At 43.5% G+C, this 12,907-nt stretch overlaps 1 protein-coding gene across 1 annotated transcript in view; it reads right to left on the bottom strand.

Annotated features, from left to right (window-relative positions):
• Window positions 1–9,407, bottom strand: part of nlgn4xa (neuroligin 4 X-linked a) — a 124,888-nt gene extending 115,481 nt beyond the window's left edge. The window contains exon 1 of the mRNA XM_069175282.1: window positions 9,005–9,407. The gene's annotated coding sequence lies outside the window, so the exon portion shown is untranslated. The remainder of the gene's footprint in view (window positions 1–9,004) is intronic.
• Between the last annotated feature and the right edge of the window lie 3,500 nt (window positions 9,408–12,907).

Here is a 12,907-nt window from a genome sequence, read left to right on the forward strand (position 1 = left end):
GACACAGCTCAAAGCGTGTCTATCTCACGTTTTGCTGAATAGGATGGGTGTGTCTATTTCACGCTTTGCCGTCATACCGGGTTGCTACATATGTATGAAGGTATATTACTGCCAGAAATTTGAGAGCATGATTTCTTGTTTTCACAACCAAATATTGTAAATTTTGCTGCCTGCTCCCTCGAGGACTCTCAGCTTTCTTTCAAAACTGTACATCTGCACTCTGTTCCTGCACAGACTTCCTGTTGTCCAGTTTAACTCCTCCTCCTTCACTCGGACTGCTTCCCTGCTTTTTCAAGAATCCTGCTCTCAGTTTTTTGTGAAATGACCCCGAATGATCCCGTCAAGAGATGGAACCAGGCCGGTCACTGTTTAAGCGGATTCCTCCGTTCCCGCCCTCCAAGGCCTCATTAAGTCAACGTTTCCTTGTAGGACTTTGGAAGTTGATAGATGTACCCGTGTCTGTATTTTTACTATATTAGCTACATGTAATTGTCGCCCCATAGAACATTGGCTTCCCATCGATTTGCTGGAGGAAGAAATGACTTCATACGTGATCTCACTGCTTTCATCTTGAAGCAGAGTGCAAAGAGGCGGGGTTAAAGTTTGATTGTGAAAATAAGAAATCATGCCCTGAAATTGAAAGAGCATGCCCTTGACTTCTGGCAGGAACATATCCCCATGCGTACATATTGATTAAGCATCTCAGAGTAGAAAATATCTGCTACTTTTAATCTTCCTCTTTGAAAAAGCAGTAGATAACTGTTCCTGACGTTGTAAATGACTCTTGCTGATATTTGAAAAGTCAGACCGACTTGTGCACGTTGTGCGGGAAGAGAGCCGCTCATTAACGGCCCTGATTAAAAGATACGGCTGCAACTGACCTTGTGCACGGAGGGAATGAGAGCCAATGTTCCCTCCACAGAGGACAAGGTCCTCGCAATGTTACAGCATCACTGAATAAAACAGTTTGGAAACAGTGGTGATGATGATGATGATGATGATGATGAAAATCTGTAACTACCAACAGTTTTTTGTCCTTCTTACAGGTTAATCTTCAGATTCATTTATATCCAAATCACTTGATATAAATTCAGGAAAGTAAAGCCGAGCATACATGTCAATAATGGGTTTATTTCTTAATTTTCTTAATTTATTTCAGCTATTTTGTTATTTAAAATTGTCAGAGCAGTAATTTTTGAGAAATATATTCATATGGGTGTCATTATAGTAAATAAGACACATTTTCTTCAACATATAAAGTCGCATAGTGGAAGTTCTAAGAGTATACTGTGATGTGATTGGACAGGGCTGAACCACTGAATCAAATAATCTACTAATAAATTGTATATTGAATTTATTTTTCGAGCCATGTCAGTATCTTGCTGGTGCTTGCAGGATATTTGGAGATATGCCATCTCACTAGCTTCATAATTACCAACAGCATTTTCAACAAACCCATTTTCTTAATGAATTTGAATTGACTTTTGTTCATGAACAAATTCCTACTTAGGTGGTAAGCAGGAGCGTGAGCCGGCCTGCAGCCTGCAACGTGTCTCTGAGCGTCTCAGAGACGACGCAGAAAATCTGTGTCCCGATCGTCAAGCAAACACGGCGAGAGCCCGCCGAGTCGCAGACGGACACGTCGTTGTTGGAACGGCTCGGGTACACACTTGTTCACGTATCGATTGGACCGACTGGAGTAACGTGACACTGCTCGGTTTGGTCGTGGCTGCACACTAACTGCTGACATTTAAAGGGTATCGTCCGGGTTCTGGATCCGTCTCATGGTGATGATACACTGCAGCTTCAGCTTCAGAAATACTACAGCCTGCCAGTACACTCAGGCGACCGTTTGTCTCAGTCATTGATTGCAGTGTTCAAGGATTTTTGCAGGCAGAAAAGGACATTTTTATTTTTAAATGTTAGTTCCAGGAGGCAAGATTGTACAAAAAGTACATGCCAATAAAAAGCATGCTTTTGTAATCAAGCTTGATGTTGGAAGAGACTCAATCTGATTAATTGAATTGGACTCTCGGATAACCAGGTTTCAACAGTAAAGCAGACACGTTGTTTATGTAATTTTCTTGACATAAGAAATGTCGAAGTTTTGGAATCATCTGCATAAAAAAATGAGCTGATATGATGTTCCTGGACAGAGATCCATAAAGGACTGAGAACAGATCCCTGAGGTACTACGCGGGTAGTGGAGGGTTAACCGTCACCTGCAGCCATAGAAAAGGTCCTTTCATAATTATTAAATAATTAGTTTGTGGTAACCTGATTTACCACAAATTTATGTACAGTAGCAAAGTGGTAGCCTGTTTAGCGCTAACAGCTTCAGTTTTCTTGTGGTTATAGTCTGGATTCGCTGCTCGTATTAGCAGCCACTCCAAAGTATGGACCAATCAGCGACCAGCGCCAGCGGTTAAGTGCGTTTGCCACGGCCCTACTTCACTGTGATTGGACAGCTGGGTAAAAAGTGGCAGTGAGGAAAGCAGCATTTTACCCAAGTATCAATCATCAACCATCAGTGATGTCATCATCCATCAGTGATGTCATCGTTGGTTTGTGAACATTATGAATCCTCCAGTTCAGATTCTGTCCGTCACCATCTTTACTAGTTCGGAGCGGTTTGGAGCAGGAAGTGACCATATTTGGACGAGCTGGGGGAGGAGCCAGCGGTGGATCTGACCAATCTGATCGGAAACCTGACGATACTACGTCCCGCCCACCGATAGCTGTAACCTGACTGCACCACAGGCCTGTCAATCAAACAGACACGCCCCCAAAAACAGGTCTTCTTGAATCTTCTTTTCTAATGAATGAGGGATTATTTTCAGATGGACCTCCAGAAAACTAATAAGAAGGAGTGACTTTAGCTAACAACACCGAGATAACTGATGGACACATTTTATTCACTTTGGATTTGATGAGAGAAGTTGAATGGGAGTCTATGGAGCCGGAGGCTTTTTGGAGCCGACCTCTAGTGGCACTCGCTGGTATTGCAGCTGAAGACACTTCTGGATCGGAACCATTTTACAGACCTGAAGCTACGAACTCCTTTATATTCAGTCTATGAAACACACATTCATGCTCATTTGTGTTTAATTTGATTGCCCAGTAGACGTAGGGCCATCAGACCCTCTGCAGGTCAGATTGATGGGTTGGTCGTACTGCAACCCTGTCAGGAAGTAAATTATACTGAATCCCTTTTATATTTATAAATTAGAAACCACTGAGTGACGATCTAACCCGTCGGTTTTGGTCTTTTCATGGAATTTGTTGATAGTAAGAACACTTGACTTATTCTTTAACAGCATAAAATGAATGTCCCTCTGGTTATGAACGCAGAAATACCCAAGAAGACACTGGTTCTCCGCTACTGTGAAGCTTACAGTAATTGGCCATTAACAATGTCTCCATTCAGTGTTATTATGGCCATGGGTTAGTGAACACAGGAACCCAAGAATAGAACATAATAAATCTTCTTATTTACCCCCAGCCTCTCCTCTCTGCTCTGATTACGTTATACATATTTGCATATTAATAAGGAAAACTGATTTTTCGTGAAACTACTTTAACTCTGAGCTCACGGTTACACACAAGGTCTGGAAATGGAACTATATTTCACATTATTATAATAAAACTACAGATATTGTAACAGAAGATATGTCGCCTTTATAAAGAGTTCTTTGGTGTTAACAATCAGCACAGAAATCATCAAACTGTGAACACAGAACGATGAAACGCGAGCGTTCCTCGTTGTTAACGGAGGTTATGTTCTTGTAAATGTTTCTGGGATAAATTGACACGTCGCCGCGCAGTATTTTATGATAAACTGTCCTTGAGACGAGGCTGAGTGTGTGCAGGGTGCAGCGAGGCTCTCCTTGGCGAAGATTGTGAACACTGTTCTCCCTCCTGATGATTGTATCAGATAAGTCATCTGAATATCAATGAGGGCGCTCGCTGTCATTTGCATTTCAATCATTATGAAATGACCCCGACTCAGGCTCCCTGTCCTCCTCGTTATAAAATGTCGGCGGTGTTTAGAAGCTCTGCAGCTCATAATTACCTCCATATAAACTGTATTAAACATATAGTATGTGCTTTGTAAGTTTTGCAGGTGTTTTTTTGTTTGGCAAGAAAAGCTTGTCAGACCAAAAAGTTCTGTGTCTGTATCTCTGCAGGTTTTCAGCTTCCTTCCTGTGTGAAAAAATTGTGAGTGTCCTTAAATTATCCGTTAAAAAACAAAAACATTTCTGCACTGTCATCAGGAAGTGTTAAAAAAAAAACATTAGATATGTTTACGCTGTTATCTTGAAGCATTTAAAATGTCCTCCTAATGTTACCCAAATGTGATTGAAGACATCAATAGTGATGTAATGTGTCTGCTGTCTGAAATGTCCTTCATCACGCTGATGATGCTGCCGCCTTTATTACTTTTCCTTTCTGTTCCCACTGAAGAGAAATCAGAAACTGAATATATTTCTAACTTCCTGATTCTCCTTGAAGAGAGAAAAACGTCCAACAGAATGAAGGAAAAACTCTCTTTAACAGGAAGAAAAACCTCCAACAGAAGGAAGGAAAAACTCTCTTTAACAGGAAAAAAAAAACTCCAACAGAAGGAAGGAAAACATATTTTAACAGGAAGAAAAACATTCAACAGAAGGAAGGAAAAACTCTCTTTACCATGAAGAAAAACCTCCAACAGAAGGAAGGAAAAACTCTCTTTACCATGAAGAAAAACCTCTAACAGAAGGAAGGAAAAACTCTCTTTAACAGGAAGAAAAACCTCCATCAGAAGGAAGGAAAAACTCCCTTTACCATGAAGAAAAACCTCTAACAGAAGGAAGGAAAAACTCTCTTTACCATGAAGAAAAACCTCCAACAGAAGGAAGGAAAAACTCTCTTTTAACAGGAAGAAAAACCTCCATCAGAAGGAAGGAAAAACTCTCTTTAACAGGAAGAAAAACCTCCAACAGAAGGAAGGAAAAACTCTCTTTTAACAGGAAGAAAAACCTCCATCAGAAGGAAGGAAAAACTCTCTTTACCATGAAGAAAAACCTCCAACAGAAGGAAGGAAAAACTCTCTTTTAACAGGAAGAAAAACCTCCATCAGAAGGAAGGAAAAACTCTCTTTACCATGAAGAAAAACCTCCAACAGAAGGAAGGAAAAACTCTCTTTTAACAGGAAGAAAAGCATTCAACAGAAGGAAAAACTCTCTTTAACAGGAAGAAAAACCTCCATCAGAAGGAAGGAAAAACTCTCTTTTAGCAGGAAGAAAAACCTCCAACAGAAGGAAGGAAAAACTGTCTTTTAACAGGAAGAAAAGCATTCAACAGAAGGAAGGAAAAACTCTCTTTAACAGGAAGAAAAACCTCCAACAGAAGGAAGGAAAAACTCTCTTTTAACAGGAAGGAAAACCTCCAACAGAAGGAATGAAAAACTCTCTTTTAACAGGAAGAAAAACATGGAACTAGGTTTTAAAATACTTCTCCCACATTCAGTATTTCATTACCTCCAGAATTTAGTTGTTTCTGACTTGATGTCCAGTTACCAGCGGACTTTCGTTTTCTGCCTTGTGAGCATGTTAAAAACCACCAAACTAAATCCTTACTAATCCGGACCAGGAGTTAATCCTCCTGCAATTCAGCACCGGCAGTGAAATAAGACGAGGTAACTGCTGTCCAGTGAAAAGCCTCGGCAGGCCACGTCTCCATGTCAGTAGTCCCAGAATGCATTGGGAGGTAAAAGTTTGCGTGATGAAGACGTCAAGCTCATATAGTGATATTAAATTCACTCCCAGCCAATTGGAACAACGGGATTTGGGACGCTATGACACAGATTTTAATACCTGATCAGAAATATTGAGTGGGTTCATTACAAAACTTTGAATCTAGTCTTAAATTCTTGAGACACAACAGAACAGAACTCACTGGGAACTGAACTTTAACTTTGCTGCTAGCGCTACATAAAGAAAATGTCACTCCGGCTGCACAATATGGGAACGTTTGAAAAGTTTCTTCATGCAGATGATGTGCAGAAGCAACATTCATCATTCATCTTTTGTTGGGGCTAACCATTCATGCTATACCTTGTTTTTTTCAGGACGGTTTAGGCTATCCAAATCTTCCATCATTTAATTGAACAATACTCAGAGATTTTTCATATTAGCCTTTATATAAAGGAAAAACATCGTCTTGTGAAATTATTATATTGAATATTGTCATTAGAGATATATTTTCATAATTGTGGAGAGGAGATTGTGTAGAATCTGAAAATATTTGAACCATGTTTGTGGGAAACTATTACTCAGTGATTTGGAAAACTATGTCCTCAGTGCCTGACGGATGAAAAATAATATTGTTTTATTTAGTCACATTTTGTATCGTTGCTATAAGAAGCACACAAATTATTTATCTTTTCAAAGATTATTTTTGTGGGCATTTTGCATCTTAATTTGACTGATATTTGAGGGGGATAGAGCAGGTGAATGACTCCAGGACCTGAACCAGGGACAGCGCATAAATCAGCTGTGATTTCAAAACTGAATGAGCTGAAAACATTTAGTTGTACAGAGAAACAACGGGTTTCATCAGGAAGGTTTATTTCTATATGCGGTAACGTTGTGACGCAATCAAGACTTCGGGACATATTTAACCACATTAGCTGTGAAATCAGTGAAGAAATTTCAGATATTTTCTTTGTCCTGTCTTCATAAGCTGATTATTTCTGTGTATTAATATGGGACAGGCATCATCCCAAAGCTCTGGTTCTGCTCTGTCTTGTAATATGTGTTTCACATTAATGCACTGAGGAGTTCCTGAATAATTTAATCAAAGACAAAACAAAACAAAAACTCTAAAAAAAAACTCCTCGTGAGCCAGTTAAATGGCAACAAGAGAAAATGTATTTAACGCAAATGTCACGGGAGACTCCGCCCCCTCCAGAGTTCACCTTTCTCTCCTCTGATTGGATCAGAGAGTAAAACAGGAAGTTCACGACAGCGTGTGATAAACAGAAACAGAGGCCCAAGGTTTTCTTTTTTTACTGTAGCCCCTCAGGAGTCTGAGCACATCTCCGACACTCCGACTGGAGCTGAGGCCTGCAGCGACCTGCCGGCACGTCGTCGCCATGCAACCACGTTAATAAGAGAAGAATATGAAGAAGTCAACTTCCAGATGTTGGTGGAAGTCGTGGAAGCAGATCCGAGTGTTTCTACTCGTGAAGCATTAATACACCAACGTTTGCTCCAATCTGTCGTGTCTCCTCTGGATAACTTTGCCTTCGTGCATTCCACTATTAACATGCACTGAATTAAAAATGGAACAAAACAAATAAAGGACTATGTGTATTTTTAAAATCACCAAAGATTTAAAGAATAAAACCAATTTCCTGCGTTTGTCCCCCGACATGCTTTTAATTTGTGTGTGCTGTTATTATTGGGAACATGCAGGAGTGGATTATGGGAGGAATGTGCTGCATGTTGGTGATGTTTGACTTTCATCAGTCTCACCCTGAGAACCAGGACATCGTGCAGCAGGACAATCACCAGAGAAAAAAACATGATTGAAAGAGGACGACTGTGTTTTGATTGGACAAACAGCTCTGGTGTTTGACCGAGGCGGTTTCCTGGGACGCGTCCAGGCCGCCTCATTCACCGACAAACAGCTCAACACCATCTTCAAACAGACACAATTTACACCTGCTAGCCTGCTTGGACGTTGTTGTTTTTTACTCCCTGCAGAAGATGGCGAGAAAGAAGGAGACAAAGACATCCAGCTTCAGCACTTAAATTCCTGAATCACTGCACACCTGAGCAGGTTGAGATGCAAAACAGGTCTCACTCATCTTTCAAACACAAAAACACCCCCCATGTACATGCTTCATCATATATCATTTCAGAAAAAGCATTTTCTGTGGGTCGTTTTTGTAGGTTTTGTTGCAAGTTCTGGCACCTAAAAGCCTGAAAACTCAACTCCGACATTTCCTGTCGGTTGCGGAGCTGCATGGCAACACACACAAGGTCATCCCGTTAAACCGGCAGCCTGCGTGGAGCTGCAGTCCACTTCCGTGAATGCCACCCAGCCCGAGCACAAGCTGAAGAATCACAGCATTAGCAGCTGTAAAAATTCATGGAAGGTATCAACCCCCCCCCCCCCCCCCCCCCCCCCAAAAAAAAAAAAAAAAAAAAAAACGAAAAAAAAACGAAAAACCAAAACCTTTCCCTCCGAATCCACATCCAGATATCCACACCACCATCTTGTGGCTGCTCCGGTAGAGATGATGCGCGCGGAGAGGAGCTGCCGCTGCCGCTGCACCACACACACACCACACTCTCTCTATCTGACACACACACACACACACACACACACACACACACACACACACACACACACACACTCTCTCTCACACACACACACACACACACACACACTCTCTCTCTCACACACACACACACACACACACACTCACATGAGTTGTGGATAAAAACGTTTGTGTGAGCTGTGTTTGAGACGTTTTATCTCGCAGGGGAGAAGGTTTCAGTGCGGAGATCACAGCTCTGCACGTCGCGTCCGCAGTAAAGTTTCCGCAGCTGTTGCTTTGGCACCGAGTTTGGTTCACGCGCCGTCCGTGTGTGCGCGACGCGTCGTGTGTGTGTGTGTGTGTGTGTGTGTGTGTGTGTGTGTGTGTGAGAGAGAGAGAGAGAGAGTGTGGTGTGTGTGTGTGACTGCACTTGTTTCATCCTTCAATTCTCTCGTCAACACTCACAAAATGAATCTGAGCTGGAGTCGGATGAAAGTGCGCCAGACGGAGCCGCTGCTGATGCGCAGCTTTCCATCTGAAACATTCACCGGAGACGTCTCCAAATGTTGCTTTTCTGCTTGTAAAAAATGGATCTGATGCAGATGAAATTAACAAAAGAGAGAAGCGCGTCAGGATGAGAATGAAAACGCGTTTTTTTTTTTTCTTTCTGTGAGGCTCAGCATCACATCCACTCACCTCAGCCTGGATCTCTCCACCGTCTCACTCCTTCATGTAAGTCCGGAGGAAACACGCACCACAGAGGCCAAAAAATACAGAATAAAGTCCACGTCCAGCCGGCTGCTCCGCAAATCCAAAGTCAGAAGCAGCAGCAGCAGTCCCCGACTACACGTCCTTCCTCTCTCTGAGTGTGTGTGTGTGTGTGTGTGTGTGTGTGTGTGTGTGTGTGTGTGTGTGTGTGTGTGTGTGTGTGTGTGTGTGCGCGTGTGTGTGTGCGTGTGTGTGAATAGAGATGCGGCTTTATCAACGCAGAAGATGTTTCAATGAGTCATTGCAGAGGCTCTGGAAACGGTGCTGAATCTAATTGCTCTCATGGAGCCGAGTGTAGCGCGCGGACAAGATTAGTGATAGAGAAACCAGGTCTCTCCCTCTCCCCCTCTCTCTCTCCTTCTCTCTCTCTCCTTCTCTCTCTCCCCCCCCCCCCCCCTCTCCCTCTCTTGCCATTGGACTATACCGTCTGAAATTTACTAAGCCTGCAGCCAATGGGTTGCCGCATTCTCTCCATCACCTTTAACCAGCCGCCGTGTTGTGGCAGCTCTGGCACCGGAGCACCGGAGCACCGAGCACCGAGCACCGGCTCCTCTCCAAACTCTGGCCCCCCGCGGCCCACCAGGGCCCCCACCCCCTGCCCCCCGCTGGGCAGTGTCTCAGGAACAGTTCACCATGATATAAAGGGAAATCTGTGTTTGAGTATATGGTGATTATGGAGTTGACCTAACAGGGCCAGATTGGTTCAGGAGGGTAATAATAATAATAATAATAATAATAATAATAATAATAATAATAATAATAATAATAATAATAAACTGACATATTTGACCATAATGTCCTTATTAAAGTGATTTTACTTTCTCCAACATCCTGACTAGAAGACGTCATTTACCATCTTATACTGTATACACAGACCATAATATGAACCAATGTTATGAGTCAGTGTTATTCACTTCGTCTGTTATTGTTCATCTATGTCTTAAAAACCAAAGGTCCCAATCACTTGATGACATAATAAATGTAGAGATAACAAAGTATTTATTGTTTTATGGTATTTAACCAAATACAAATATTGTACAAACCATGCATGCTTTATTTGTGAGTGTAATAGTAACGTACTATTACTGTATGTCCTGTTCAGAAAATGTCCAAATGATCCAATATCATCAGAAATCAAAGATTAGAAAAAAAGGTGTAGAAACTGAAAACAGATTGATGAATCAGAACTTTGTCTTTTCTTCTTTTGTCTCCCAGTAATCATCTGACGACCTTCACATGTATCTGTTCCAGTAGAAACCTGCTGCTGATAATTCAGCATTCATAATCCAATGATGTCACATACTTTCATACTTCTGTACTTTTATGTTGGTAAGGATTTTCTGAATGCTTCCTCCTCCTCTGCTCACTTTGACACATTTCTTATGGAGGATTGGTTGATCTGTGGAAGTTAAATGTTTGGTGGACCGGACGCTCCACCCCGACCTCCTCACTGAGTATCTGTGGTGTTATAACAACGTCAAGCTGCTTCCCCCTTTGATTCTACAACATTTCTTGGTATCTTTCTAAAACTATAAATAAAGGCATGAAAGTTTTATTTGATCCCAACAAAGGCTTCAATATTTGTAGCTGACAGATGATATATTTCCCCTTCAACGCTCCACATTTAAATCTAGATAATAATAAAAGCCTGGAAATGGAAACTAAAGCTGTTAAAGATTCAGTAGGATTCCCTGTGATATGAAGGTCGAGTTCATTTGGAATCAGCGTGAGTATATTATCAGTGTTTCTCCTCACGAGGTGGGGGGAGAGCTGCACAGAAGCTTTGATATGGTCATCATTCCCTCACATCCTCTCTCCACATCGTAACCCTCGCGGTCGGGTCTCCTCTGAAGTGCACATCAGCGGATCGGCCCACATCCACCGGACGACTTTCACCGGCCTGATGAGCATTGGTCACTGCAGCCGAGTCCGGTGTTGAGCAGGAGAACGGCTCCAGAGTGGATGTTCTTCAGTATAATCAGATACATGTCAGTGTTTGTATTCCCATTTAACATTGTGTGTTGACTGAATCTTTAACTGTCGATTGTCTGGAGACATTTATAGCTTATTAAATCTGAAGACGCATCGTTTCACCGTTTTTTACCCAACCGTCATCCATCATTGATGACATCATCCATCAGTGATGTCATCATCCATCAGTGAGTCATCGTTGGTTTGTGAACATTATGAATCCTCCAGTTCAGATTGCAGGAGTCTTTTTGGAGCCGACCTCTAGTGGCACTCGCTGGTATTGCAGCTGAAGACACTTCTGGATCAGAACCATTTTACAGACCTGAAGCTACGAACTCTTTTATATCGTCTTATCTGGTTTATTGTTTTTATTCTTGTTTTATTGATCTGCTTTGATTTATTGCTTTTACGTTGCATTCTGTCCATAAGTAATGTTTTTTTCAAGCTCTATGACCGTTGTTATGTGGAAAGAAGGTTAATCTGTTATGTGGTGAGGGGATAAACGAACCCAAATGCAGACACACGGCAAAATCTCTTAGGAATCAGGTTTTTATTTCCCGGGCAGTTAGTGCAAACAGGAAATGCACGCCAAGAGTCTGTGTCAATCTGCGCTTCGCCACCCGAGGGAATCCCGGGGTTCTCCTTGACACGTGGCCGGGTGACGTAGCCGAACGGCGATGCTCCGCTGGGGGAATCCCCAGATCTCTCCTCAGCGAGCTGATTGGCTGGATCGACTGTGTGACGTCCCCGACTCGGCACAGGATCGCCCAAACCCTCGACAGCGCATCTCCGAGGAACGCACTGGAGGGTCTCTTCGTGCAGGTGATGCCCGTGGCTCGACACTGGACGGAACTGGCAGGTTCGACTGTGTGACACTCGTAGCTCGACACAGGATTGCCAAGATTGCAGCAGATGATCTCCGAGGAATGATCTGGAATCTTCTTCGTTCAGGTGGATGCCCGCAGCCCGACACTGAACGGCAGGAAAACAGGAAACAGGTCAGAATCGAAATCTCAACGACAGGAGACGGAACGGACTTACTGGACGGGTTGACGGGTAGGCAACGGACGAACTGACACCGGATGGGCAGGAGACTAGGGAATAAGTAGCGGCCGGCGTGATCACTTGGAATGCCGCTCAGCTGTGCTGCCGGAGAGGTGCGGTAGTGGGCGGTGCTTGGAGGAAGGTACTGCTGAGGGAGAAAAAACAGACAGGGAAATGACAGGACACAGGAGGAAAGGTATTCGGGGGTTAAACAGGGGAAAACACACTAGGATCAGACAGGAATCCTAACAGTACCCCCCTCTCAACGGGAGCCTCCTGGCGAACCGCCAGGCTTGTCAGGGTTCTGTCGATGGTAGGTGCGAACCATCCCAGGATCCAAGATCCGGGAACGTGGTACCCAGCACCGCTCCTCAGGCCCATAACCCTCCCAATCTACCAGATACTGGAACCCCCTACCTCTTCGGCGGACATCTAGGAGGCAATTTACCGTATAGACGGGCCCGCCATCGATAATTCGGGGTGGTGGAGGGGGTGTGGCCGGAGGATTTAATGGGCTGGTGACCACGGGTTTCAGGAGAGAGACATGGAAGACAGGGTGAATTCTCATGGAGGTCGGTAACTGTAATTTGACTGTGACGGGTTTGATTATAGCGGTGATCGGGAAGGGCCCAATGAATCTCGGGACAGCTTTCTTGACTCTGTGCGAAGGGGAATATCCTTCGTTGAGAGTCAAACCTGCTGTCCGAGCTGGTACACGGGAGCGGGAACTCGGCGACGATCTGCCACCCTCTTGTTCTGTTCTGCAGTGCGGAGTAGGGCGGCCCGAGTCTCCCTCCACACCCGCCTACAGCGACG

This window comes from Embiotoca jacksoni, unplaced genomic scaffold (genome assembly GCF_022577435.1).
Source record: "Embiotoca jacksoni isolate LCO1_2020_lvr unplaced genomic scaffold, fEmbJac1.0.p SCAF_65, whole genome shotgun sequence".
NCBI lineage: Eukaryota > Metazoa > Chordata > Actinopteri > Embiotocidae > Embiotoca > Embiotoca jacksoni.